The 27656-nt window shown below is 44.8% G+C and overlaps 1 long non-coding RNA gene and 1 pseudogene across 1 annotated transcript; one reads left to right on the top strand and one right to left on the bottom strand.

Annotated features, from left to right (window-relative positions):
* Positions 1 to 5184: 5184 nt before the first annotated feature.
* On the bottom strand, positions 5185 to 7679 carry LOC144128215 (uncharacterized; annotated as a pseudogene).
* A 13727-nt stretch (positions 7680 to 21406) lies between these two features.
* Positions 21407 to 25664, top strand: LOC144106638 (uncharacterized). The gene is made up of 3 exons (XR_013309077.1): positions 21407 to 21475; positions 22349 to 22473; positions 24361 to 25664. It is a non-coding gene; the product is annotated as an uncharacterized LOC144106638 (long non-coding RNA).
* The last annotated feature ends 1992 nt before the right edge of the window (positions 25665 to 27656 follow it).

The raw sequence follows: 27656 nt of genomic DNA, 5'->3' as shown, positions 1-27656 counted from the left end.
AGTGTGATTGGGCTATTGTATGCTTCGTGTGCACTGCCCTTTATCGACAGCCTTTCTTTTTCGGCTGTGCTTTTATATTTTAAAAATAATTCTGTATAGTTAGAGGCCCTAGATACAGTGGAAAAATGTTCACCTAATATGTTTGCTCGTTCTTTTATATTTGTCTGTACACCGGAGGCTGTCAGAAGAGGAACTGTGAATGGAGAGTAGCGACCATCCAATTTGTGTACTGCGTCCCACATTTTCTTCGAAGAGACTTGGCTGCTTATGGAGGAAATGAAACGCTGCCAGGATGATTTTTCGGCATTCCGACTTATGTACCGCGCTTTTGCTCTTACTTTTTCAAAGTTTATAAGGGTCTCCTGTGTGGGGTATCTGCGAAATATACCCCAATCTTTACTTTGTTTTTTTGCTTCTTTGCAATCGCGTGTCCACCACACTTTATGGTTGCATTGTACTATTCCTGAATATTGGGGGATAGCCAAGTGAGCGGCAGCAAGAATACAATTTGTGAACTTTTCATTTATTTCATTTATTTCATTTAAATTATGATTTTTCTAACGTAATATTTTCTAATGTGGCTGCTGTTCTAAAACGCTGCCAGTCTGCTAAATTGATCTTCCAACACCGTGGTTTTGTCTGGGTGACTGATGGTGGGGATGAAAGGCAGATTTGAACAGGGAGATGATCGCTTCCATGTGGGTTGTCTAAAACATCCCATTCAAAATCGCTAAAAACTGATGGAGAGCTAAAAGACAAATCTAAAACACTCATTTTTCCTGAACTAGGGGAGCAATAAGTAGGTTTACCGGTGTTCAGTAAACAAATACTGTTGGATAGTACAAAATCGTCAATAACCTGACCTCTGTTACCGGTTTTCTCACTGCCCCAGAAACAAGTGTGAATTAAAATCGCCAACTATCAAGTATGGCTCCGGTAACTGTTCTAAAATGTTCTCTAATTCATGCTGTCTTACTTCGAGATGTGGTTGGAGATATACGCTACAAAGTATAATGGTTTTGTAACCCAACACTGTGGCTGCTACGGCTTCGAACCTAGTTTTCAGTTTCATCTCGCTAGCTGCTACTCCAGGTTACACAATGATGCCTACGCCTCCTGAGAGTCTGCTCGCCACCTCTCGGTCACGACGGAAGACAGTATACTTCTTCAGCACCTTTGTGTGCTGAGGGCCTAGATTGGTTTCCTGCACACATAAAGCAATAGGGGAAATTGTGTTTAAAATGTCTTTATGTCGTTATAGTTATTTACGAGACCTCTGCAGTTCCAGTGTATTATGAAAGCCAACTTGATGTTGAGTGCGCGTGTGCAGATAAAATTAGATTAACTATGATTTGGCCACGTGACTTGGAACCTCACACTTTTTTGATCGATCCAAAGACCTCCGCCGTCCGTCCGATGTGGACGGCACGGGGCTGCCCTGGGTCGTGTCCATCGCCTCAGCAGAGGCGATGGACACGAGGTCTTGAGGCCCGCTGACCCGGAGGTCTGCGCAGCCTGCTTGGGGGTTGGCGGAGTAGTATCAGCTACTCCACCAGGGGGCGCGGATGGTCCTGTCATAGGCCCACTGCGTGCGGCCTGTACAGGTGCCGAAGCCTGGTGTGATGCGCCGCGCCCACGCACCACATCGGCTATCGTGTTAACACGCAATGAGTTGGACTACCTCGATCAGGGAAATGTTGAGGGCGATTTTTGGCTCATGTTGTCATGTATGCTTATCTGTAACTGCGTGGTTTTTGGTGTTGCTTGGCTTTTTATATATTCCGTGTTCACGTCAATAAACTTTAGTCCTGAGTCAGCTCCTGTCTTGTCTCCTTTCTCGTCCCTGTCTTTCGTACTGGTAGATTCACCGCGATGGCTCACCTCTGCAGAAATCCAAGACAAGACATTTTCCTCTTCACACTCGAGGTTCAGCGCAAAATACGGCAAAGGCTTTTCAATTCCAAGAATCCAAGAAAAGTTCATGGCTGCATTTAACACTGCCTCCTGCTTAGAAGACACAGAGCAGCATTCATTGTAGATTCTACCTGCGACACAGAAAGCAAAGTTTTAGTTCGAGTGGACTAAACTAGGAAAGAAGCACAAAATATCTATAGCCAAATAACTGAACTGAAAGAAATAGAGGGTACTGTAATAGCGAACACACTGATGTATTGCAAGCAAGATATATGCGTGGTATACTGTGATATCCAACACTGCTGCCATTGCTTTAACCAGCTACTTCATCAATAACAAAAATGCAGTATCACAAAAATACTGATGCAGTACTATTAGTGTTAGTAGTAGCAGTGCAGGTTCCATGAAAAAAGGGGCCCAGTGCTGGCTGTGGTTCCCACAGCAGGCTTGTGACCAATGGCCAGTGTAAGGGAAAGAGGTGGAATGACTGAAAAGAGAAAGAGCCAGGGGGAAGGAAGATAGGTGTAGAAGGACTTAGGATATGATAGGCAAATAAAGCTGATTAGACAGTGAGCACAAAATAAACATTACCACACAAGTAAAGACATACAAGACCAACCATATATATCACTGTGCAGAGTGGAAACTTGTCGTCATTTAGCCTAAAGTATGTTTTCAATATACTTGCGCAATAAAGTGATTATAATTATTAATAGCATAACTGACCGAGTGAAACCAAAACAGGGATGAAAAGGGAAGTTGTCAAACTTCTGGCAGAAATTAAAAGAAGAAAATGGACCTGGCCAGGGCATACGATGCAGAGAATGAATCACCAAGGTATCTTAGGGCAACAGAATGACTTTGATTGATTTTAATGGCACAAGGCATCTGTGGCCAAAGAGTGCCCTAGCACAAGTTAATTTCGTCTACTCAAGGTGAGATCAACACACATTTATCAAGCATTTCATTCCAGATAAGCCGAGCACCAGGCCAGGAAACAGCTTGTACACATTGTATCGCAAAAATGAATTTCACCCGAAGAAAAATATAGCAGGAGATAGCTGATTATAAGCTCCCTAGATTATATCAGGAGATTCCTTAGGATAGTGTGGCATGCAGCCGGTGCAAGACACAGATACTTAAACTAGAAGAGCCCATTGGCCTGAGGTGAATGTAAACTAAGCAATGAGGATAAGAAATTCGCTGCGCTCCTGATAAAGCTGTTCAAAATCAGCTGAAGTTTCATGCTTCAAAAAGCGGCAAGTTTGCTCAGTGTGGCAAAAAAAAATCACATAAGTTCACCTAAGAATTGGTATCTTGGCGGTATAAGGCTGCAGGTGCAGATGAATTAACCCTGCCTCAGAGAAGAGCTACATAGATCACAAATTTTAGGCCAGTCCTACACTGGCAGCTGTTAATAAATATTTTAAAACTGTTTTTTATTGCACAAACCATAATACCCAGTTTGTGTTGGTCATGTGATTATGTTAATGAGGTTCTTTTAAAAATTCTAGCCAGAGCTAAATTACAAGCTGTGTCATGCCCATAAAATTCCCAGACATCAAGCCAGGTAATGAAACCATTCAGAAAAGCTACTTTTGGGTCATCTGTACTGCAAGACATGGGTTCTTTGCAAACAGTACGATGATGGAAGCCTTTATTTGGCGTTTTTACGTTGAAAATATTCCACCAGCGAAGAATGATATTGATGAAATCTGCTGTTGCTGCTGCATGTTGAAAATCAGCTTCACCACTACGAGCTGCCAGGGCTGTGGCTACGTGCGGATTAAAAACCTGCAGTACCAGCTTCACATTTGGCCGTTCCAAGTTGCTCGGATTAAGTGCCTTGGATGTCAAGCCATACCCAGACTTTATCAGTAGAGATGACTCTTCTTTATGTAAATATCTAAAATTCTTAACTGAGGCAGTCATTTTGCATTCAAGACGAACATCATTGTTTGAAAGCTGTTTTGAAAGTGTGGGTAGAAAAAGCAAATCCCCGCATTTTTCTAATTCAGCCAATTGTTTCTGATACACTTCAAAAGATGTACAGCATCTACAACATAAAATAATGGCCGATCTGGATCTGCCGAATGTGGATAAACATGACGAAGCATTGGCTTGGGCAGAAACATCTTCATTACCTTTCTGTTTAGAGAGTTATTGTCACAAACAACAGCTATGTCAATGTACCCAATCTATTCTAAGCAGAGTGGCTTGTTGGGCGAGTTGGTTTACCATATTGAAAATATACCTGCGCTCAAAAGACACGGACTGAAAGATAAAGACACACACACACAGCGCTGGACTTACAACTGAATTTTTTATTCGGGAAACACTGCTCTTTATACACATCAGCAGCTGATAAAAATGGAAGATGGTAACACCCGGATGATAAAAATCGACAAACTGTCTCGTCACATGTCCAGTCCTACCTTCCCTTTTGCAAAAATGCCTTTTCCTTTGATAGTAGTGAAAGGGACGTGCTACTCACGCATGCAACCCCACTGTCCGCTATGCTCATGGCTTCAATTATTTCACGCGTCGTTTGGTCACGGTTCCTGCTTACTATCTTCGTCTCGTTATAGGAAGGTACACATTTACACTCTTGACAATGAACCACCAAATTCCCATCGCCTTTCCGTTCCATGTTCCTCCGATGTTCACGAAGCCGCTCGTTCAAACAACGCCCCGTTTACAGGATGCCACTGACATGTGGCAAAGCATATGTAGGCCAAACGGGGCGTTGTTTGAACGAGCGGCTTCGTGAACATCGGAGGAACATGGAACGGAAAGGCGATGGGAATTTGGTGGTTCATTGTCAAGAGTGTAAATGTGTACCTTCCTATAACGAGACGAAGATAGTAAGCAGGAACCGTGACCAAACGACGCGTGAAATAATTGAAGCCATGAGCATAGCGGACAGTGGGGTTGCATGCGTGAGTAGCACGTCCCTTTCACTACTATCAAAGGAAAAGGCATTTTTGCAAAAGGGAAGGTAGGACTGGACATGTGACGAGACAGTTTGTCGATTTTTATCATCCGGGTGTTACCATCTTCCATTTTTATCAGCTGCTGATGTGTATAAAGAGCAGTGTTTCCCGAATAAAAAATTCAGTTGTAAGTCCAGCGCTGTGTGTGTGTGTCTTTATCTTTCAGTCCGTGTCTTTTGAGCGCAGGTATATTTTCACTATTCTAAGCGTATGATCACCTTCTTCAGTATGCCATGAAATTGGTTGCCCTGTATGGTTTTTACCGGAGGAATGTGTGCTACCTCCTTGAATAGCTCAGCAGACTTTGTGTCATAAACACGTGTAGAAATGTGGCTGCCTCGCTGGAATTCACTGCAGCACCATATATGCTGCCCCCCTTATAATCAAAACAAGGCTTGGTATGAATTTCGTCAAGCATCAACGTCACTGTCTTCTCATGTGGCTGCAGATGTGTTAATCTCTGGGAAACATACTGAAGAAAATTTGCATCACAAGAATCAATTTCTGGGCACATTTGTACAGATGAGCAGACTTTCCTAATAGTGCTCGGATGGGGCAAGGCTAGTGTACTTGTTATTCTCAAATACTTGTACGCATGCGGCGATATTGTTTGGAGAATGCCTGCAAACACCACTGCCTGTGGGCTGTACTGAATACGCTCTGCAGAGAGGAGTGTTAGCTGTTCCTTTAAAAATTTCACAGCCCCTTTCTTGTTTTCATTAATGCTTGCTTCCAATTTGTCTAGAAGGGACTTTACTGCAAGCGACAGGTGGCGAGAACTACAGCCAGACTCGTCAGACAGCATGCACAGGTTGTTCAAAATTTCCAACAAGGAACTTTGCAAACCGAGTCTGGTACAACAGCGCTACCAAGATTCTTGATCGCGGATCCTTGGTAGCGGGCTGAGACCTGGAGGTTTTCGAACACTGTCAATGAGGCCTTCAACCAAGGTTCACGATCGTTGGTGATGTTCAAAAACATCGTACACTTTTCTTTATGGATCACAGTTCACTGCACTGACATTGAGGACACTTGCAGGCGCGCCTTTAGTTCTTTAAGTGACGAAAATTGGACTCTCTCCTGCTCCGCTTCATATGACGCCAGTGATTCTTTCACCGCACGGGCGAGTTGGGAAGCTTCTAGTCGGCTCCTCTTAGCATCAGGTGCTTCTCTCTTGCTGTTGTCTGGTGCTGAAAGGTACGAATGGCAGTTGGGAAATATGGTAGGCACCGATCCACGGCGCAACCGCGGTACTGGAAATCGAACTGTAAGAAAATTTCCTGTTCTTGGATCCGTGTACGATGTCATCGTCTCGATACATGAAGCGTCGAAATGATCGGCGGAAACCTGCACAAACGTACAAACGCTTCGTAAACATCTCAGAATCCACTTATTAAAATAGCCTAATGCTAGCTTCTTTGTCTACAAGCGTGTTTTTAGCAAAGAAATGTGGCCACAATCAATCTGTCTAGGCTTCGGAAGTATCACAATAAACGTGCTTATTAAGTAAAAGCAACCAGGAGCACATAACGGTATCATAAACATTACTTACCTTAGTGTACGAAGTGGGCACGAAGTCCTTACTTGGAATGGCGCGTAACCACTTCTTGAAAGTGTCGTCGTCTTTTGGGAAAGAAAACACTTGTATCTTCCTGCCCGTATCGCAATTGCCGGTGCACTCCGGCACACAACATTTGTTCGGAATTTTAGTATCCACTGCTCATCGCACACGGAAGCAAAATTTCCGCAAAACAACGACGAGAGACGACAAACGCGACCATGCCGCTGCAACCAACCGGCCCGCGCGGCGCAGGGAGCGTGAAAGAACAGCAAGGACTATGATCATGTCGCTGGCGATTCGGCTTCTGCAAGTGTCAGCCTACCGGATGTGACGTCAAAATTTTGGGCGCAGGGCTGAATGCTGTTCAGGGGGTAATGCCCTTACTAGTCTGCGCGTTTGGCGCATGCTCAGTAGTGCTCCCGCTCGCCGGCTGAGCTGAGCGGAGGCGCATATACGCTCTGCTAAAACTCAGTGGTGTCGGCTAAGCGAACCGTCGTATCGTACCGAAACGTATCGGCATTACCGGTCAGAACGTTCTTGCTGGTTAGTTGGTTCATTTTCAAAGCTAGAACTGCACGGATAAGCCAGGACAGAAGGCAGAAACGAAGGCGCCGGTAGTGTCGTTTTCGTTTCTGTCCTCGGTTCTGCCTTATTCGCGCTCTCTTACATTTAAATGAAAATGAACCAACCAGCCCGCAAGAGCATTTTACTATAGAATATTTCATCTACCCTGGAATCTGTTTTTTTATATGCAAACAAAAAAACTGCTCCGGTGGTGTCGTTTTCATTTCTGTCTTCTGTCCAATGTTATTTGCCCAGTCCGACCTTTAAGTTTCCGTTAGTTTTGGAAGGCAGCCTTCTTTGCCTCAAGGGTTCATTTCCCCGACTACTGACCTCGAAAGCACTTCAAAGTCAACAAGAATCCCTGTTTGCACTGCGACGTATTGCGGTGAATCCTTTTCAGCCTCTCTGCATAGATGTGGACGCAGATTTCAGAAACTGTCCTGATCGCAGTCAAGAGCTATTTCACGATGCGTGCTACGAATCCCTAACTTCTACTTTCGGCAAGAAGGAAAGCAAATTTTCGAAAGTCGGGGCCTTCGTGCTTGTAAGAATTTATTTTTCTAATGAGTGGATATTCGCGGAGTCATATCCAAAGGGATTACCCTACGCGCTGAAAACGTTGCCAACCTACGAGAGCCTCCACTCATCCCCAATTAAGTCGCAACAAAGGGAACGGAGATTGCAGAGTCTGAATTCTAGTGCGCTGCGTAACAAGCAGAAAAAACACTGAAATAGCGGCTGTAAGTGTCCCCTCGCACGAACTCAGTGCGGCATTGCTCTTGATGGATCAGATAACTCCTAATGCAAGCCGCATATTTTTTCTTTAGTCAAGGTGCATTATCACGCGTTCTTCAACTAAACATGTTCCCTTAACGCCAGTAAAGTACTTCAAAAACAACAAGAAAGACATGTTAACTAGAAATATTTAAATATTGATCCTGCTTTGTCAAAGCAGTTTTTTTTTTCTGCCACCAGATGCCGCCTCAAGCCCAAACCGTTAATAAAGAAGCTAGGACCAAAATACAAGCAAACATTAATACAGGTAGTGAATAAAATGATAGTGGGTGGGAAAGTCCCCGATGAATGGCGATTAAGTAGAATGAACATGATATATAAGGGAAAGGGAGACAAAGCTGACATAAGTAACTACCATCCCATAACAGTGACATCTGTGGTCTGGTGATGCAGATTATAAAAGACAGATTGCAGGCATGGGTGGAGAACGAGGGGGTGCTAGGGGAGTTACAAAATGGGTTCCGGAAACAAAGGAGGTTGGAGGACAATCTGTTTTCATTGACGCAGTGTATAAAGATTGCTGAAAAGGAACACAGGCCCCTATAGCTAGCATTTCTGGATATTAAGGGAGCCTACGACAACGTTATTCAAGAGTATCTGTGGGACATGCTGGGCACATTGGATGTGGAAGATGGTGTAATTAATCTTTTAAAAGATATATAAAAAGGTACCAGAGTGCATACAAAATGGGAAGAAAAGGTATCAGAGCCTGTAGAGATACAACGGGGGCTTAGGCAAGGATGTCCTTTGTCTCCTTTCTTGTTCATGTTGTACCTGCAAGGATTGGAGACCAAGCTAGAGAGGAGTGGACTGGGCTTCAACCTTTCTTTTTTCAAGCAACGGGAATTGATTAAACAGTCATTACCGGGACTAATATACGCCGATGATATAGTGCTAATGGCTGACAGCAAGGAAGATTTGCAGAAGTTGATAAACATATGTGGTACAGAGGGAGATAGATTAGGTTTCAAGTTTAGTAAGGAAAAATCAGCAGTCATGATATTTAATCATGAGGTCGGCGAGCGTAGCATACAGGAGTTCACGCTAGAAATAGTGGATGAGTACAAGTATCTTGGGGTGTGGATAAATAACGGCGCTGAGTATCTGGCAGAACATGAAAAATATGTAATGAATAAAGGTAGTAGGAATGCAGCTGTCATGAAAAATAGGGCACTGGAATTACAATAGGTAAGAAGTGGTAAGAGGGATCTGGAAAGGGTTTATGGTTCTTAACCTGACTTTTGGTAATGCGGTCCTGTTCATGCGACCAGATGTTCAAGCAAGGATAGAAATTAAACAACGTGGCGTAGGAAGGCTAGCTTTGGGAGCACCTGGCAATACACAGAATCAGGGGGTACAAGGTGATATGGGATGGGCGTCGTTCGAAAGCAGAGAATCTAGCAGTAAGATTGCATTTGAGGAGCGATTGAGAAAAATGGGGGAAAAGCACTGGGCTAGGATAGTTTTCAGATATCTGTATATAAGGAATGTTGATACTAAATGGAGAAAGCGAACTAGAAAATTGACAAGCAAATATCTGGACAGCAGTAGGGAGGCAAATCAGCAGTTATCAGTTAAGAAAAAGGTTAAAGAAACAGAGAGAGCTTTGTGGAAAACAGGGATGCTGACCAAATCAGCACTGGGAACATATAGAATTTTTAAGCCGGAAATTGCCAAAGAAAATATCTATGGTAATTGTAGGGGAAGCTCTTTGTTGTTTGAGGCCAGGACGGGAATTTCGCGGACTAAGACAAATAGAGTCAGGCACCTTGAAATAGACACGTTGTGCGCTGCGTGCGGAGAGGAGGAGGAAACGGCTGAACACTTGATACTTTTCTGTAAAGGGCTTCACCCTACAGTGGAAAGCAGCGGGGCTGATTTATCCAAGGCATTGGGGTTTAAGGACAGTGAAGGGAAAGTAGATTTTAAGCGGGTAGAAGTAACCAAGCGAAGGTTATCTGATTGGTGGCTAAAATCAAGAGAATAGTAAAATTTCATAAGTCATGGCTAGGTGGCTTGAGCCACCGCCCGATTTAAAGGGTTCAGCCGTATCCATCCATTCATCCATCATTCCGCTTCGCCGTACCAGTGGAACGGTTCGCTAAAACATAAAAAAATGTTGGTTACCAGGAGATGAACGATGCAGTAACTGTCTCACTCCTTTGTGGACACCTCAACCGTGCCGTGAGGAAAGAGAGGAAGGTGGGAGTGAAAGTACCGCCTGGGGATTTTTAAAATACGCTGTCATCGCACAGCGCGCTGGCGCCTTTTACTAAAACACGCTCGCTGCACCTCTGCTGCGCTTATGCTGAGCGGGTGAGATGCAAATCATGAAACCGTGCTATTGAAGCTGTCTATTGCTGCTCTTCCTTTAAACAGCTAATTTGTTTTACTTTCTATTGCGATGTCAGCGTTTTCCCGACAAATGTTCAGTAGCATTTTGGGGGAAACAGCAGAGTCAGTTGAAGGACAGACAGAAGGAAACAACACAGACGTGCTTACTACAGCCACGCTGTTTCACGCAAAATGCATCTACACCAAATGGCCCAATTTTTCATCCTGCTGTAGATCTTTAGTACTGCTAGTAGCTGGTGATTCATTGACTGCTGTCCGTACTTTGTTCTGGCCCCTTCCTTAACATATTTCACACATCTTAAAGCATGACACAGTCTCGTCATCTGTATCTAATAAGGAAGCTTGTGTCCTTGGGTTTTCCGCCAAGCACAAATAATTCGTGAAAATCCGCTCAAATATGCTGGTGACGGGAAAGATTTTAAAGTTTGCAAACCGCGGCAATGTATCTTTTTGTCGTGCGATCTATTACCAATACATCTTACGGATTTCTTATGCAAAGCATCTAGATTTATTAAATTACCCTTAACTCTACTGCCCCATATTGCAATGCAGTAGTTCAAACTAAAGAAAATCATCGTGGAACAGAGCTGCCGTTTAATCTAAGCTGACACAATAAGCCTTAGCTTGAAAGATTTATGCGTGCACTTGTGAAACATGTTGTGTTCAGCTTTGTTGTTTGTCGAAATAAACTATTCCGATAAGTGTGGGGCTGGTTCGTTTCTATTTCGTAAAGCCGTGAGGAATTGCTCTGAACGGCATCACGGAGCAAGTGCGCTTATCCTGACATCTCAATGTGTATTTTTTAGCGCTATTCCTCACAAAAAGTGGAAATAATCTCTCTAAAACCTGTGTACGTCAGGCAAGGCAGCAACTGTGGCTAGTTGGTTCCACATACTGATGGAATACACACGCTACCACTAGGTAACCTACAACAAACAAAGCAACGACCACAAGACATGCGCGCATGTCATGCGGTTGTTGTTTTATCCGCTGTAAATTTCTAGTGGTAGCGCTTGTAATCCATCAGTACTGTGTACGTCAGCTCTTAATTCTATGGTCCTGAAACGTTAACTTTACACCACTGTCAAGTGCATGATATCTTGCTTGAAATATTTCATAATTTGATTTCTCTATGTTCAGGCTAATACTGCTGTTCAGCAGCAGTGCCGCACCTTGTCACATGCACTAACCTTCCTGCACTTTGCAGCCAAGGATTCGGGCATTCATCGGCACAAGTGCCCAAGATCAGCTGCACTGTGCAGGAGCCCTACAGGCGGCACATCTGAGTTATCACTTAAGAAGACTGTGGGTCCATCGGGGCTCTTCGCAGTTACTGATGGTTGACGCGCCACCTGCATCACCCATAAATACCCGATAGGGCCGCCGCGGTGGCTCAGTGGTTATGGTGCTTGGCTGCTGGCCCGAAAGACACGGGTTCGATATCGGCCTCGGCGGTCGAATTTCCATGGAGACGACATTCTAGAAGCCCTTGTACTGGGCGATGTCAGTGCACGTTAAAGAACCCCAGGTGGTCGAAATTTCCGGAGCCCTTCACTACGGCGTCCCTCACAGCCCGAGTCGCTTTGGGACTTAAAAACCCGTAAAATCATAAATGCCCGAAGTACAACGGACGGGGTCCTGTAGCGCAGCAGTGCACACACTGCCACGTGCACTTACCTTCCTACACTTTGCAGGTAAGCAGAAATATTTTTGACGCCCTCCCTACGGGCGTCTCTTGTATTTTATCTCCTGCTGCAGAATAGTTGGTGATCTGTTGGCGAATAATTTTATTTTTGTACACGCAATAAGGCAATAGACGATGATAAAGAAACTGCTGAGGAGAGCGACTTGATATTTCAGGTAGATGACTCCCGAAAAGCAGTTCTGGCTCGATTTGAATCCCTAGAGGATGGCATTAGGTTTTGTAGCGACTCCTGTGATGAAATAAATCCAACGAAAGTGGAAACAAAAAGGCAAATGAAAAAAATCATGACCTTGAAAGAAAACAATTGACAAAGCACTCAAAGATGAAAACCACAAGGTAGTCGAGCATGCTGAGCAGCTTGTGCAGTACTCCTGCTCAAAGAATTTAGATATCAAGGGTGCGCCATGTGACCGAAACCTAGCGAAGTTGCCGTTGTGCTAGCCGGTGTCGTTGGACGATAATGACCCCTCTCACAGAGTATCTGTGTGTAACTGAAATGAAACAAACTTTATTGTGCGTTTCGTGCATCGCGATGAAAGTTGCAGCGTACTAACAAAGGCAAATAAAAATTGAGTCACAAATGATACGTTCGAACGCGAAATACCCCGTCCAGTGTTCATAAACAAACGATCATCTCACCTGAAACAAGCAGTTGCTGGTGCTAATATGAAACGGAAAAACAATTTGGATGGAAGTATGCGCGGTGCAAAGCAGGCAAAATTTTTTCGCGCAAAGAAAACCGGTAGTGTTGCTCGAATCACATCCCTGAGTGACCTAGACAGCATGACTAGCAGTACTTTGGCATCGTAGTTGCATGTTTAACAGTAACACGGACAGTTGAGCGAGTTGGTAGAACATTTTAAAACTTTCGAAAGCGCTGCTATTGGGGACACCAAGAGAAAGAAGACGAAGGACAAGCGCTGCTATCAACTGAAGTTTATTGGAAAAAACACATAAGGTTAAATAGCTCATAAAAGGCAGCCAGCAGCGCATGCGCCTACCCTCAGAATGACAAAAACGAAGCACTGTGTTGAATTAAGATACCGAATTTCACAATCGTGGATGACAACAGATGGTGTGCTGACGCACATGCCGGAGTTTTTGTGAGGCATTTCATATTCACAAAAACTCCGACATGTGCGTCAGGACACCATCTGTTGTCATCCACGATTGTGAAATCCGGTATCTTAATTCAACACAGTGCTTCGTTTTTGTCATTCTGAGGGTAGGCGCATGCGCTGCTGGCTGCCTTGTGTGAGCTATTTAACCTTATGTGTTTTTTCCAATAAACTTCAGTTGATAGCAGCGCTTGTCCTTCGTCTTCTTTCTCTTGTTGTCCCCCGTAGCAGCGCTTTCGAAAGTTTTAAAATGTTTAACAGTGTGTCATGATACTTGTCCAATCCCATGTCAGTGAAGCTCGGCAGTCTGAAAAGGCGGAAACCTGAGAGTACATTACCTTTTCTGCACCTAAATTGTCGCTCTCAGGTGTATAACCGTGACGATTTTTAACTCCTTCTGGATTCCGTAGATATCAATAAAGTTCGATGTGATTATGGTATCTGAAACCTGGTGTACTGAAACGTCATGTTCCTTTAATTACCCAGGTCATAAAAGTGTGGCTCATTGTCGTCTGCAGGAAACGGGAGGTGGCGGTGGTTTGCTCCTCCTTGTAAATCATTTTTGACGAGGATATTGTTGAAGAATTCTCGGAGTCAAGTGATAACTATCAGGTATTGATTGTTTGGTATGCCTGCCTATTTTTCACCGTGGTTTATCACCTACCACGTGCAAACGCCACCTTTTTTCTGCAACTGTTTTGCGCACATTTCTGGCTTAACATCTTTGAACAAATATTCCTTATATCGTGGTGGGGATGATAACATTGACATGCTTGTCTTCTCAAAGTATCGAACTGGTCTGCTATTGGTTTTTAATATATATGGCTTTGTAAACCTCATCACTGAGCCTGCACGTATAACGTTGTCTTCGCAAACTTTATTCGCCATCTTTGTCACAAATGTCGATAAATCTGCAATTTCTTGCACCCTTGTATGTGATAATAGCGATCACTTTCCTATTTTTGCGTTTATTCAGGACACAGTAGCAAAGACAGACAACTCGCCTTCACTGCTTTTCTTTTTTTAATATAACTAATGATGCATTAAACCGCTTTCGTGCTGATGAAGCCCATGATTGGGCTTGTGTTCTTGAAAAACCTGATTTCTATCCTATGTATGACGCTTTCTTGTCAGATATGATAGTCTTATACAAAACACTTGGCGGACACTTAAGCTTAGCGTCAAGAACAGAAAGCGATAGCGTTATCCGGCCGCCACTGCTTATCATCAGCCGCCATCGGAAGCCGTGCACAAAGTGGGTGCCTCTTCAGAGTGTTGATGGGGCAGCTGCGCAAGACCTCCGCCGCGGGTGGTCCTGGTATTTTTCACCACGAACGACGCGATGGAGCCGCGGCAGCCGAAGGTAAAACGTCACTTGCGCCACGCACCGCCAGACGTGGAACTTATCGCATACAATTTCCTCGACCGAACAAAATTATAATATCCATCCCCCATCTGGAGCTCTAACCAAATCTATCTGATAACTTAACTAGGGTCACTATAGAATCGAGCCGCTAGACTCACTCATTCATGTTCATATAACCTCAGCGTATCAATTTTAAAAGCAAAGTTCCGTCTAACAAATCTTGCTTGTCTTCGAATCGCCAGTATGTGCATGTTTGATAAGTTTTTTTTTTGCAACTCAATTCGTATTCCGCTCTACATCAGCCCTCCGGCATGCATTTCACTCCGCATTGGCCATCCACGTACACATACTACAACGTTAGCTGCATCATTCTTTCCTCGCTTAGCCTTAGACTGGAACGGCCTTCCACAAGACGTCACTGCGACCACCTCCCCATCTACACTTTCGAACTGTAAAACTGCCATATTTAATAGAATTTTTGTACATAAGCTGGTTTATACCTACATTCACAACTTATGTAAAACCCCCAAACTAGGGATATAAGTGAAGTGAAAAATGAAGTCAGCCGCGTCAGCCGCGTCAGCCATGGCAGCCCTATACCCCTGTCACACTGCCAGTTTCAATGGCATCGAGTGCAGAGCCATCGAGATGTTCAATTGCTACTGAACTAGAGAAAACTGCTGCTGCTAAACGGCAAATCTCAACGGCCACTGAAATGGTTCTCGTAGTTTACGCCGAGCTTTTGTGGCGCCGCAATCGCTACTTTCTATATCGAACAGATAACAAATATAATTATAAATCTAAATTTAACATTGTAATACACTTTTCTGGACTCAGTGGAGATTTTTAGCTATTACTTAAGGCCAGTTGAATTGTCTTCAAAATTTCTGCCTTTTGTACAACTTGCTGTCTAAGTTTTGTAATGCTCTAACAACACTGATACCGCTCGCGTTTCTGTATTCTCCGATGGAGAGCATAAAATTACTGCGCTTTAAAGCAGAGCGATACAATTTTGAAATAGTTGTACAGACTAATATTTCACGGCTTGCATAGCGCATGAAAGCGCTCGTTGGCGCCGCTCGAAGCAACGCTATAGCAACCTTGAGAAATGCTTGAAGGCCCTAGAAATATCTATATGGACCTCCTGCATGTTTGTAAACAAACTAGGTGGCGCTGCAGTCGCTAGCGGGCTCGTGGTAGGCAAAAGGCCAGGGAGTGTCGTCGCGGAGCGGTGTTGAGCGCGGGTTTTCAAGACTTGTAGGCGCGTTTTCAGTTTCTGCGAATCACATGATGGTTGATATTTACAGCTTAGTAATTTCTTGAAGTACACGAGCTCGCGTTGGCCACGTGCGGCGTATTCAGAGAAATAGTTCGGCACTGTGTATTGTATATATGGTATATATGGTATGGAAAGCGTTCCTGCCGTTGATTTCTACGCTAGGCATTGAATAAAATAGGAAGTTTTGGACACTCTGCTCTAGCCAGAATGATTTTACTTCGGGACAGTAGTGAGAGGATGTGCTGGTGATCTTTCGGCGGAGCAGACGTGCGCTCACCGTCTGCAGACATACGTAGGTGTCGTGCTGTGCGAAAAGTGGGGACAGCGTCGTGCCCCCATTCTCCTCTAGCTGTCCCGCTTAAGCGCTGTTTTGATCCGCAGGATCACGCACCAGCCAGGCCGACTTCTCCCCTTGTTAAACTGGTCGATTTGGTGAAAATTTTTTATTTCTGGAATTATTTTCTTTCTTAGCCCTGGGGTGTTCCGTTTCGTGACGAAAAATTAGAGCAAAATATTCAGTACAAATTTATAAAGTACGCTTTCGAGATGCGGGGTCGTCAAAAATTGTGAGGTAATTCCTTTGAGGCTTTCTTTGAGTTCAGGGCCGCATTTCTTTGACCAAAGCGCAAGCGAAGAGGCCAAAAACGAGGAAATAAACGTTAATTATAAGGCTCGTTTTCTGACCTTTCACATTTTCTGCGATTGGCATCACTCACACCGTAATTTCATAACGCATGAAAATAGAATGAATATATTTGTCGCAGACGATTTCTGAGACGTTGAGGAGTGCAATTTATCGCTCGTTTTTTTCCTACACGTGCTGTATTATGTTCGTTACTTTTGTAAGAAACGTTTTCACGTAACTATGCTTGCGTAAGTACATGATGATCTAAAAAAAGAAGTAATAGCGTCATATACAGAACAGGGCTTTGTGAACATGCTGGCATAAAAAATTTGCGCACTTTCTACTCAATTAGTTAAGACCTTGAGGTGACTTGACGAGGGTGTTAATTGCAATTACCCAAGAACTGCACCAGGTATAGCTTAAAATAAAAGGCATTACTGAAACTAGAGTAGCAATTTCATATTTGCACCAAATTTAGTTTCATATCGCATGCATAAATAACGAAAACACTTTTCAATGCCGCGCCCGGGCCCTCTCAATCTCGACACGTCTGTTAGTAGGATGCCTGCGGCTGCTTCTTTCCAAACAAGCTTCGCGGTCATGGACTGCATCATGAAACATGACACATGCATGATGCAATGAAAAAGCATGTGGCTTTTTTACACACTTAAGGCACGCCAACGTGACTGCGCATGAACTTACCAGACTTCTTTCTACTCGAATCAAATAATTACGTCTGTCATATTAAGAAACACTTTCTAGTAAATATCAAATGCCATAAAACGTGCCATTAAAACATGCTGTGCTAATAACAAAAGAACGCATTCCTTGAGGCGAGTGAACCTGCCGGCGCCCCGTGCACACCGGCTCAAGGTGATAAATGCGTGCGCAGCTACATACGTGCTTTTTTTCCTTGCGCAGTTATAAGCGTGCTATGCTGATGTTCAGGTGAATGAACGCAGTAACTTGCATGCTATTAAGTACATTGCGTGGCAGTTCCGATCGACTCTTAGTCTTCGGGCTTTAGTACCGCGGCCCATTCCCCGTTAGCCAGTTTACTAATGCGGTATTTATCGCTAGAAGCCTATCGGGGCTAATTTAAATTTCCTTTTATGCTACTACGTGGATCGAACAGTGACGCAGCTGATCAATACATGCTGCTTCTGCAGTGCGCAGGCATGATATGCAGCCGCCGGTAGCTGCAGCAGCTGCGGTAGGCACCGGCTGGCGGTAGCTGTTATGCCTACCATGCGAAAGTCGCTGCGACATCAGCGCCACCGCATCTTCGTGACGTCGCGGGGTGAAGGAGGTCTATAGTTCCGCGCTGCTACGTTAACTCTACAGGCGGTTGACTCGATGACCATCGGAACCGGGCCGTGTAGCAGCGCTCAGTTGCCTTTGAGTTCATAGACTATCGGTTCGAGGGCCTTTCTTAATGCCCGCGTGACATGGGTACTGGATTGTGCCGACGCCGGCGACACCGGCTTTTCCGCCTGAGAAGCTCCTTAATGCTATCGCGTTAAAAACATTTTCCGTACGTGTCGTGCATAAACTACAAAAACTCGCGGTAGCCATGGATTACAAGCTACCTCATTAGTCAAATTAAAAAAATAAGCTATACTGGAATTTTTTTTAAATCAAACGTTGTGTAAGAGTTTCAGGCGTTTAAGTCGTCCAGGAATCCTTTAAATTCTGAGATTAAGAATGCTAAGCATCGGTACTTGATGGCTCATTTAAGTGACTGAATTAAAAACACTGATTTCATATGGAGTCGTTTAAACAGTCTTGTGAGAAGTACAGGTGCTCGCAACTTTCAATGTGGGTAATACACTTGTGCCTGGCAAACAGCATTTTGATATTCTTAAAGACTATTTTATCCTGTTGGTACTTCAAGCAGTCTGCCAGCAATAAGTTCTGTCGCACTTCTCGGATCAAGTACAGTTATACCACAATGGTATTTTTTCCGTCAACTGAGACTGAAATCACATTGGCATTCTAGGCAATGAAAAATTCTAGATGATGACATGTGCATGACATGTAGATTGCCCAAGTTATATGCCGTTGTTCTTGATTTTAAGGCGCGAAAACAGGACAAAACACGAAGGTAGACTACACGACGAAGCCCAGCTTTCAATTCCAGCAGTTGTAAGTGAATGCTGGGCTTCGCCATGTAGTCTACCTTTGTGTTGTGTCCTGTTTTCGCGCCCAAGATTAAAATGAAACGAAACCATCCAAGCCCAACATCAAGTTCTCTTAAAAGTGTATAGGCACCTAATTTTTTGGTGCATGTCATCTTGTTTGAAATGATGCGAGAGGCATTATTATGCCTGGATTAACACTTGATTTTCTCATAGGACTGCTAAATAATTTATAATCGCATTTATTTCTCGTGCTGTTCCGGTTTCGGTTTCAAGAGAATTGTGACTTCAACCAGCGTTTACAGGTCGCGTGAGACAATAAAAGTGCAATATAATTGTTCCTTCCACATTCGTTGTCAACCTGGTTTTTGAGGAAGTCTGGCTTCAGCCCTGTAGTCAATTAACACGATGAAGCAGAGATTATATGGACGTTTTTTCATGCCTCACGTGATACAAAAGCACTCTTTGACGTCACAGCCATCGTTCGGCTGTTGAAACCGAAAACCAAACAGCATGACAGAAAAAATTTGATTGTTAATTATTTAGTGGTCATAGGCGAATATTACACGGTCATTCATGCGTAGTAGTGTCTTCCGCATTATTGTAGAGATGAAAACATGCCACCAAAATTGGGTGTCGATACTTTTTAAACCTATATGCCCTTGACCTTACTGCGCCTGTCCTGACTAAACTGTCCTGACTAAAGTTATAGAGTACTGTTGATTTGTTAAGAACATGCAGATTCCGAAAGTGCTGGCCCTATATAAATTACGTGATAAAAAATACTTGAAATAACTGCAAGCCCAAGCCCGTACCACCTGTATTTTCAAAAGGTTTGGAAAAAAAATGCACCCGCGCCCTTACAATTTCTTAAACATCTTTTCACTTATCTCTCCGCATCAATTTCGTTTTCTGAAACTCAAATCAACAGAATTAGAACTATTAGCAGAAAAGGAATTCACCATTGATTCCTTTGAAAATAAATAACTTGTACTAGGACTATACATTGATTTTTCAAAAGCCTTTCGGCCGCCGCGGTGGCTCAGTGGCTATGGCGCTCGGCTGCTGGCCCGAAAGACGCGGGTTCGATCCCGGCCGCGGTGGTCGAATTTCGATGGAAGCGAAATTCTAGAGGTCCGTGTACTGTGCGATGTCAGTGCACGTTAAAGGACCCCAGGTGGTCGACATTATCCGGAACCTTGCACTACGGCGTCCCTCGTAGCCTGAGTCGCTTTGTGACTTTAAACCCCTATTATCCAAAAGCCTTTGACAGTGTCCTTCATGAAACGTTATTGTCTAAGCTGGAGCATTGCGGAGTGCGCATTAGCGCAAATCTTTCTTCATACTTGCATAACAGGTACGACGATGTAAGCCACAATAATCACAATTTAAACATAAAAAGCACCCCTTCTAGCGCACTGGAAGGAAGAATTCTTGGACTTCTGTTATTCGTTGTGTCAACGAGTTTTTTTCCTTTCATGAGAAATATTCGTGGTTTGGCTACGCGGATGATAATGCTATATTTTTCAAAGGAGCAAATACTGATGATTTAATTTGCTGGGCACATCATGCGTTGCCACGGGTTAAAAAATGGTCGGAAAGAAATCACCTGCGAGTAAATTCAAAGGTGGTTCTTTGCGTTTCTACGGAGGGCCACAGGACCTCTCCAAACGTGAATTCGACGGTGTTGAAGGAGCAGACGATGATTGATGCCAGATGATGAACACAAAGAGAAAATATATTTACAGGATGTACAAAGGCAAACTGCGTTACAAGTTGAGTCACACAGACAGTCAAACTGTAACTTAAAAGAAAAATCACACACAGATAAACACTCTCTACAAGCCCTTACTCATCGACACGAGGTTAGAGTCTAGGGTTGTAGAATTACGTGCCGCTGCACGGAGCTTCTAGCTCAACTAGACAGGACTAGACAAGACTGCCCTCCAATGATTTTACATGCAATTTTAAAGCTTTTGCAAACAAAGAAGTTAGGGCGGTCATATTCGAGGCCCGCCCTAAGCTTCGATAACCAATGGAGGTAGCCAAAGCCGCTGAAGGTTGGGCCCAACTTTGAGCCCAGGGCTTGGCTAAAAAGAAAAAGAAACACATACAAAAAACATTCTGAAATCCCTCTCCCCGGGGGAGGGGAGTTCTCGTCCTTATTGCCTGATGCTTTCCCCTTCCCTGCCGCACCCGCACGTCGCCTCTCGAAGGATGAAAAGTTGTTCTTCAGCTCATTGGCGGGACCACTGATCCACTGGCTCGCCGCAGGAATGTCAGACGGCGGAGAACCGCGACGCTTCGGTGTCATCGAGAATGCCAAAAAAAGAAGAAAAAAAAGGGGCCCATCGCGGAATGCGAGGTGGTCCGCATTCTGCCGCAGTGGGAATGCTGCCTAACCAAGTGGCCCCACGTGCTCCTTGTGTGCGCCTCGCATGCTTTCTAGGTGCGCTTAACAAAGCCAGGTGTCTTCGGCCGTCACAGTGGTCAATCAGCCAGCTCCTCCTGCGCCTTTGCCACTGCTTGAGGGGGTAGGGGGAAGGCACGCGTGTAAGGGGGGGGGGGGGGGGGGGAGCGTAGACCGGAGGCCCGCAGTGACCGCAAGCCAAGGGAATAAAAAAAAATGTACGCGTTGGTGAAGCGCGGCCTTATACCGCATTTCCACGGGTGACCTTAACCACAGTTAAGGTAACTACGGTTCCCTGTAACTATAGTTAGCCGCGCTCACACGGCAGACGAAACTGAAGTTACGCCACCTAACCACAGTTACCGAAACCGAGCTTGCTGACCTCCATTTGCTACCTCAACCGACACGATGGCGGCGTCCGTGGCAGCAGCAACATCGAACGACTCGTCCTCTCAGAGTTATGTCATCTGGGTTCATTCAACAACCGCGGCCCTGATACGCATCTGATACGGATCTGATACGGCAACACGCGCAACGCTCGGATATATGCTGCGATTGTAGCGGAACTGAACGCCGGGCTGCCGCCGGGACAAGGCCCATACACTAGCAAAATTAGTGAAGCTGAAAATGGAAAACGTCAACAAGAAATACGGTAAGTGCGACCTTTACCGAGCGATGCTCGTGCCATCGGGTTCTTGGCGCTGTTTTCATAGTGCAGCTGAACTGCTTAAGTCAGCTTCGCATGTGCGGCAGTAGCATGTGTTGTCGCTGGAGCAACGCGTCGATTCTCTTCGCCGTCGTCGCACAGTTCTGGACTGTCGAAAATGATCTTGAGAATGCATTTTTGAGGTAGTAAGGACCCGAGAGTAATGTTGTTGTTATTGTTAGCCTATCAAGAGATGGCATCCTCAGGCAGGAGCAGCATACACAGCACTTAGAATCTTCGCTCGTGCAAGCGTGCACGGCGCTACATGCAAACTTCGTCTTTCTCGTTACACACGTGTTGTTCGTCGTTTTTATTTGCAAAATGTGAGCTGCAGCGCTGACAGAATTGTTGTACGCGTCGCTACTTCTGGCCACCTGCTAGAGCAACAATGTAGTTAATTGAATTTCAAGATTTATTTCATATTTATTTATCAGGCTTCACTGTGTACTAGCAGCATTGGTGAAGTAGTATACACAGTGCAGCCTGGGAAAGACATATGAAAGCAATAAATATAGGAATTAACCAAGTAAGATATTGCTAGAATGACAATAGTTGAACCATAATGCACAGTCGTGGCTTCAATTGCAGAGCAGCAACTAGCAGGTTGTAGTTTAGGCACCTTGCCAATGTAAATTGCATGTATTAATTTCACCAGTGCCTGTGCATATGCATCGGACACTTATCACCTATGAAATTTTATACTTGCATTGAGGATGTGTACAGTGAAGCTTAATCCACTGAGAGAAGTGATGTGATCACAACCTTCAAATGTTTTTTTAGCAACACATTTAATAGCTCACGTCATTTTTATTTGTCCAGGCAGCTGAGACGGACAGGTACTTCAACTGGGTCGCCTGGTGTCTCGTGGATCTTCTACTGGCAGCTCCAGTTTCCTCGGCTGCTTTCCCATCAACGATGATGGGCGAGTCGAGGAAAGTTTAGAGGTAATTTGTGATTTATACCATTGCGTGTAATCTGTCGTTCAGATCACTTCAGAATTCTGTTGCTGCTCATTTCTCAGTGCGGAACTTATACTCATTATAGAATTCTGGCCAACAATAGATAATAAAGAACAGACTCAAGCAGTTGTGTAAAACACTCCCACAAACATTGAGCACTGGCCTCCACGTCTACATTTTTGCCTTGTGCTGTTGTTCTGTCATGAAACGTGAACCAACTAGCCAAGCAACTCTAACTGCTCGTCCATAAATCCTTGTTTTTTTTTCTAGCAATTCTACATATCGGTAGTTAGCTGGTTGTCTCCCCATACACATAATGTTACCATGCCAGAGCAAAGACCGCTTTGTTGTGCAGGGAGTTCAATGTGCATTGCTGGTTTAGGTTACGTCCTTTTTTTCAGGTGGGAATCAAAAGGCACACACTGCGGATGGATACGACTTAAGTCTCTAGTAAGATGAAGTTATGGTACGCACCAGAATTTCGGTGCCTTTATTTGCGTGATATATTAATATTGTTAGTGCTGTATGACAATTCAACTTTCACACCTGTGCACATGCAGCTTCACCTTCATCCTTCTCTCTTGTAGATACTCATCTTCGTCCGTTAATTCTACTATCAACTGGGCTTGAATACAGTGGAGTAATACAGCAACCTGATGGATCATAAGCTGGTATTACGAACTGTTGTTTCTCTATAGGGACACTGAAGGGAAGTAGCTAAGTAGATAATAAATTTCTATGTGATATCTGTAATGTCCAAGTAATTCAATAAAACAAAGTGGTAGGCTAGTTGGTGATTCATACTTGGAATGAACGACAGCGTAAAAAAGGACAACCACAGAAGAGAAGCATTCTTTGTGTCGTGTCCTCTTCAGTGGTTGTCCTTTTTTGCGCTGTCTTCGTTCGAAGTATATAAGTAATATGTGTACTGTATTGCGTATTTGTCAGTAAGCTCTTTGTGCATGCTTTCTGTATTTATTGCCATTTCATATAAAATGCACTCAATTGCAGGTTCAGTGCTTTGTATCCCTTCTTTCTGTATCATCCCATTTTTCGTGCTGTTTTTAAGCCTTGAATGATGAACCAACTGACCCAGCAATTCTTCCTTTGGAACCATTGGACAGACTTGGGGGGGATGTAGAGTAAGCTACTCCCACAACCATGGGCATTAATGGCAATGGGGAGCTGAAATGGCACTTGCGTCTTCAAATCGCAGCGCCTTGTCGTGCCAGAGTTCGCACCTCACCTTCCATGTACTTCTGTTCAACTCAAGCTCATCAGCTCGGTTTAACCTTGGTCAATAATGCCCCACATGGTTGCAAATGCTTAACATATTGCTTGTTTTTGACTTTTATCAGCTTGGTATACTGTCTTGTTCAGCTTTTCATTCATTTATTTATTTGTACATACTGCGAGCCATAACTTTGGCCCAAGCAGGAGGGCACACATTTATGAAAGCCATAAAACAATTAGCCGCAACAGCCACAAGTCATTTAAAGGACATAAAATCCAACATTCATCACAACACCAATACTAGGAGCTGTAAAAAAATCCTCCAACTCCTTCATAAAATATTTCGAGTCACATAAACCTAAAGGAAGGCGATTGCACTCCGCAACAGTATTCAGGAAAAAACTGAACTGAACCCATTGGTTCATGTGAAAGTTGGGGCTAGGGAATGCTGATCTTCATATATCTATTTAGTTATGTTCAGGAAAACAAAAATTTGAACCGCTGCCTTCTTTCCAGTTTGGCCATCACAAGTTTGTGTTTTTGTAATATATTGTGCAAGCGGATGATTGCATTACATTAGGACACATCTAACCTCTTTTCTGAGATGATAACATGTCTTGTATGTTTCATCATGTGCAGCTGCCAGTTGTCAATGAGGCACCAGACGGCTCAGAAGTGCTCCTGTCATGGGAGGACAGCCTGCCTGAAGGAAGCAGAAGAGACGACCTCTCACGAGAGAAGAAGAGGAAGACGACGCTGCTCGATCTGTTGTCACCTCAGCTCAGTAATTTTGCCTTGTTTTCTAGTTATGAACTAGGTTATTTCCATCCTTGGAAGACGGCCGCGTCTTTAAGGCGGTACTGTCCCTACGAGAAGGGTACGGCAGCCCCGGCGCCGGTATCCTTAAAGGGACAGCGCCATCCGAAGGAGCCCATTGGGGCGGAGGCGGCCATGGCATCACATGGCGGGGATCTGCCAGTCATCAGGGACGTCCAGCAGTGCAGTGCGTCATCATCGCTCAGTGGGGACGACTCAACTATCGTCGCCTCTGACGAGGAAGTGGCTGACATGGAGGAAATGGACAACGATGGCTTCAATGTGGTCAGTCATCGGAACTCCCCTTGCCTTAAATGAGATGCAGACACCAGCTACCGTGGCCAGGAGTGGGTCCCAGTCCCCGTCTTTAGTCGAAGTGGCGCGCCAGTGCGTGCAGCAAAATAAGGAGCTCAAAAGCCGGAATCTCTCCGACCTTCTACGCGTTTTGTTTGATGTCCTGCGTTCATATAGCCAAGCGATGCAGCCTGGCACTTTGAAGAACTTTATACAGCTGGTGCTTTCCTTTGAGACCTTGATCACCGCCTTCGCAGAGAACTTCAACTCCTAGATGGCTAGTTTTCTTCAACCTGTTGCAACTAAAAACCCTAGAAAAGTGCCGTTTATCATGCAATGGAACTGCGCTGGGATTATAAGTCGATTAGCAGAACTAAAATTGTTCTTGCAAGAGACCTGTGTTCCAGTACTGGCCCTCTCGGAGGCTGGCTTGCCAAGCGGGAGGTCTTTGCCGGGATACGTCGCTCACAAGAATTGCAGCATAAAGTGTTTTCCCGCAGGAAGTGCCGCCCTTTACATACGAAGGAAGATTCCTCATGTGGCTTTAAACGTCACCGATCTTTGCACCGACAGTATTGAGGTAGTGGCTGTGAGGATTCGGCTCGCCTTCCGAACTCTGTCCATTGCATCAGTATACGTGTCCCCGCGGAAGAAGGTCGATATGGCTTTGTTCCTCCAGCAACTTTGTGACCGCTGCCCAGCACCCAGAATCATATGCGGTGACTTCAACGCCCACCACCCTGCCTGGGGTGACAGGAACACAGATCCTCGCGGACGCCAACTTGTAGATGTCATCGACAGTTTGGACCTGTGCGTGGCCAATGACGGAAGTCCCACTTCCGGCCTCCAACCTCACCCACATCTATAGACCTAACCTTACATTCACCTGACGTCCGTGTGCAGTGGTCAACTAGAGCTGACAGAATGGGAAGTGATCACTACCCGATATTTGTGTTTACTGCCGACTTCCATCTGCGTGGTCCTAAAATTTGCCATGTTGTTCATTGGAACAAATACAGGGAGCACTTAGCCTGTGTTTCCAGTGATGTGACAGACAAAATGATTTATTCTAAGATGGCTGCTACCACGGCGCTCAAGCTACCTGATCATTTTCCGACTCCGGATTTAAAACTCAAGAACCTCTGCGCAGCGCGCAGAAGGCCGGAGCGACAACTATTGCGGAAGAAGGACGACAGAGCCTTGAAGACAACTTTCAACAGGCTCAACTCTGCCATTAGACGTCATGCGAACAAGCTCTATAGGTCCCAGTGGGCATCCTTTTGCGCTAGTTTGACTGTTTTCTCACCGATAACGAGAATTTGGCGTGTCGTTGGCAGTCTTGCTGGTGGCTCTCGTCCGAGTAAACCTTTTGAGGCGCTTGCATTGCGCACGCAGAAACATCTCGTGTGCTTGGCAGAGGAATTTGCGGATGCATTTGTAAATTCCAGACCAGGCATTCATCCCTGCGCTCTGCCTGCTACGTCTCCGTCAGTTATGGACGCCCCGTTCACACTTCGAGAACTACAGACAGCGCTCCGCAGCCTGCGGCGTCGCTGTGCACCAGGTCCTGACGGCATTACCAATCAAATGTTACAGAACCTGCCTCTGGAACACCGGAAGATGCTCCTAGCCTGTCTCAATCGAGTGTGGGAGTCTGGTGACGTTCCCTGTTCATGGAAGGTGGCTTGTGTAGTCCCACTGCTGAAGGCCAGCAAAGAGATTCAATTCAATTCAATTCCATTTATTTTCCAGAAAATTCTGGGGGCTGTCTGGACTAAAAGCTGTAGGTATACAGCTTGACAAGGCCCAGGCAGCCGTTACAAGGCATAGAAGCAGACTTTGTTGAGAACATTTACATACACACACAAAAAAAAACGAACACATAGTCAGGTTACAGTTTTCACAAAAAACAGGACAGCCAGAAAGCACAAAATCATCAATAAATTACAATAGGGAAATACAGAAAACATATTTACATATGATACAAGGGAGCAGCTGTACTTGGGCGCGAATTATACGTCAGGAATTATTTTTGAAGAAATGACAGACGCGGCCTCGTATCGTCCTGTATCGCTGACGTCGTGTGTGGCTAAGCTCATGGAGAAGATGGCAAGTAAGCGTTTGTGTTGGTGGCTTGAGGATAGAAGGGCACTACCAACATGCATGAATGGATTCCGCAAAGGTTTAAGCGCGCAAGATAGCGTCCTGGACTTGATAAGCCACATTGAACATCAGAGTGCTTTTGGACTTTCAACACTCGCTATTTTCCTAGACGTATCAAAGGCTTATGATAGCGTCCTCCAGAGCTCAATACTGAATAGTCTGCAGGTCATAGGCGTACAGGGCTATCTTCTGCGATTCATTCACTCATTTCTCAGTGATCGTAAATTTCGAGTGCGGTTAGGCAGTACAATGAGCTCCGAAAGGGCGGTATCGCGAGGGGTACCTCAGGGTAGTGTCCTGTCCCCAAAGCTCTTTAATGTTGTCATGGCTGGTTTCCCGCAAAAGTGCAAAAACATTGTAGGCATGTCCATATGTCGATATATGCAGACGACATTTGTCTTTGGTTAACCGGATATCAACACAAACGCTTAGCTCTATTAGCGCGACAGGCCATGCTTTCAGTTAAAAGTTACCTTCAAGGTGTTGGGTTGACTCTCTCGGTCGAAAAATCTGGCTTCGTCCTGTTTCCAGGTAGGGGATGACGGTATGCGCGGCTGAGCATAGACCTTGATCAGTCTTGCCTTCGTCAGGTTAACCACACACGTTTTTTGGGCGTCACTATTGACTAACGTCTACAGTGGCGACGAGCTATGGACTCGATT

This window comes from Amblyomma americanum, chromosome 1 (assembly GCF_052857255.1).
Source record: "Amblyomma americanum isolate KBUSLIRL-KWMA chromosome 1, ASM5285725v1, whole genome shotgun sequence".
Lineage (NCBI taxonomy): Eukaryota > Metazoa > Arthropoda > Arachnida > Ixodida > Ixodidae > Amblyomma > Amblyomma americanum.
Note: the sequence above shows the minus strand (reverse complement) of the source record. Positions and strands in the feature narration are given on the sequence as shown.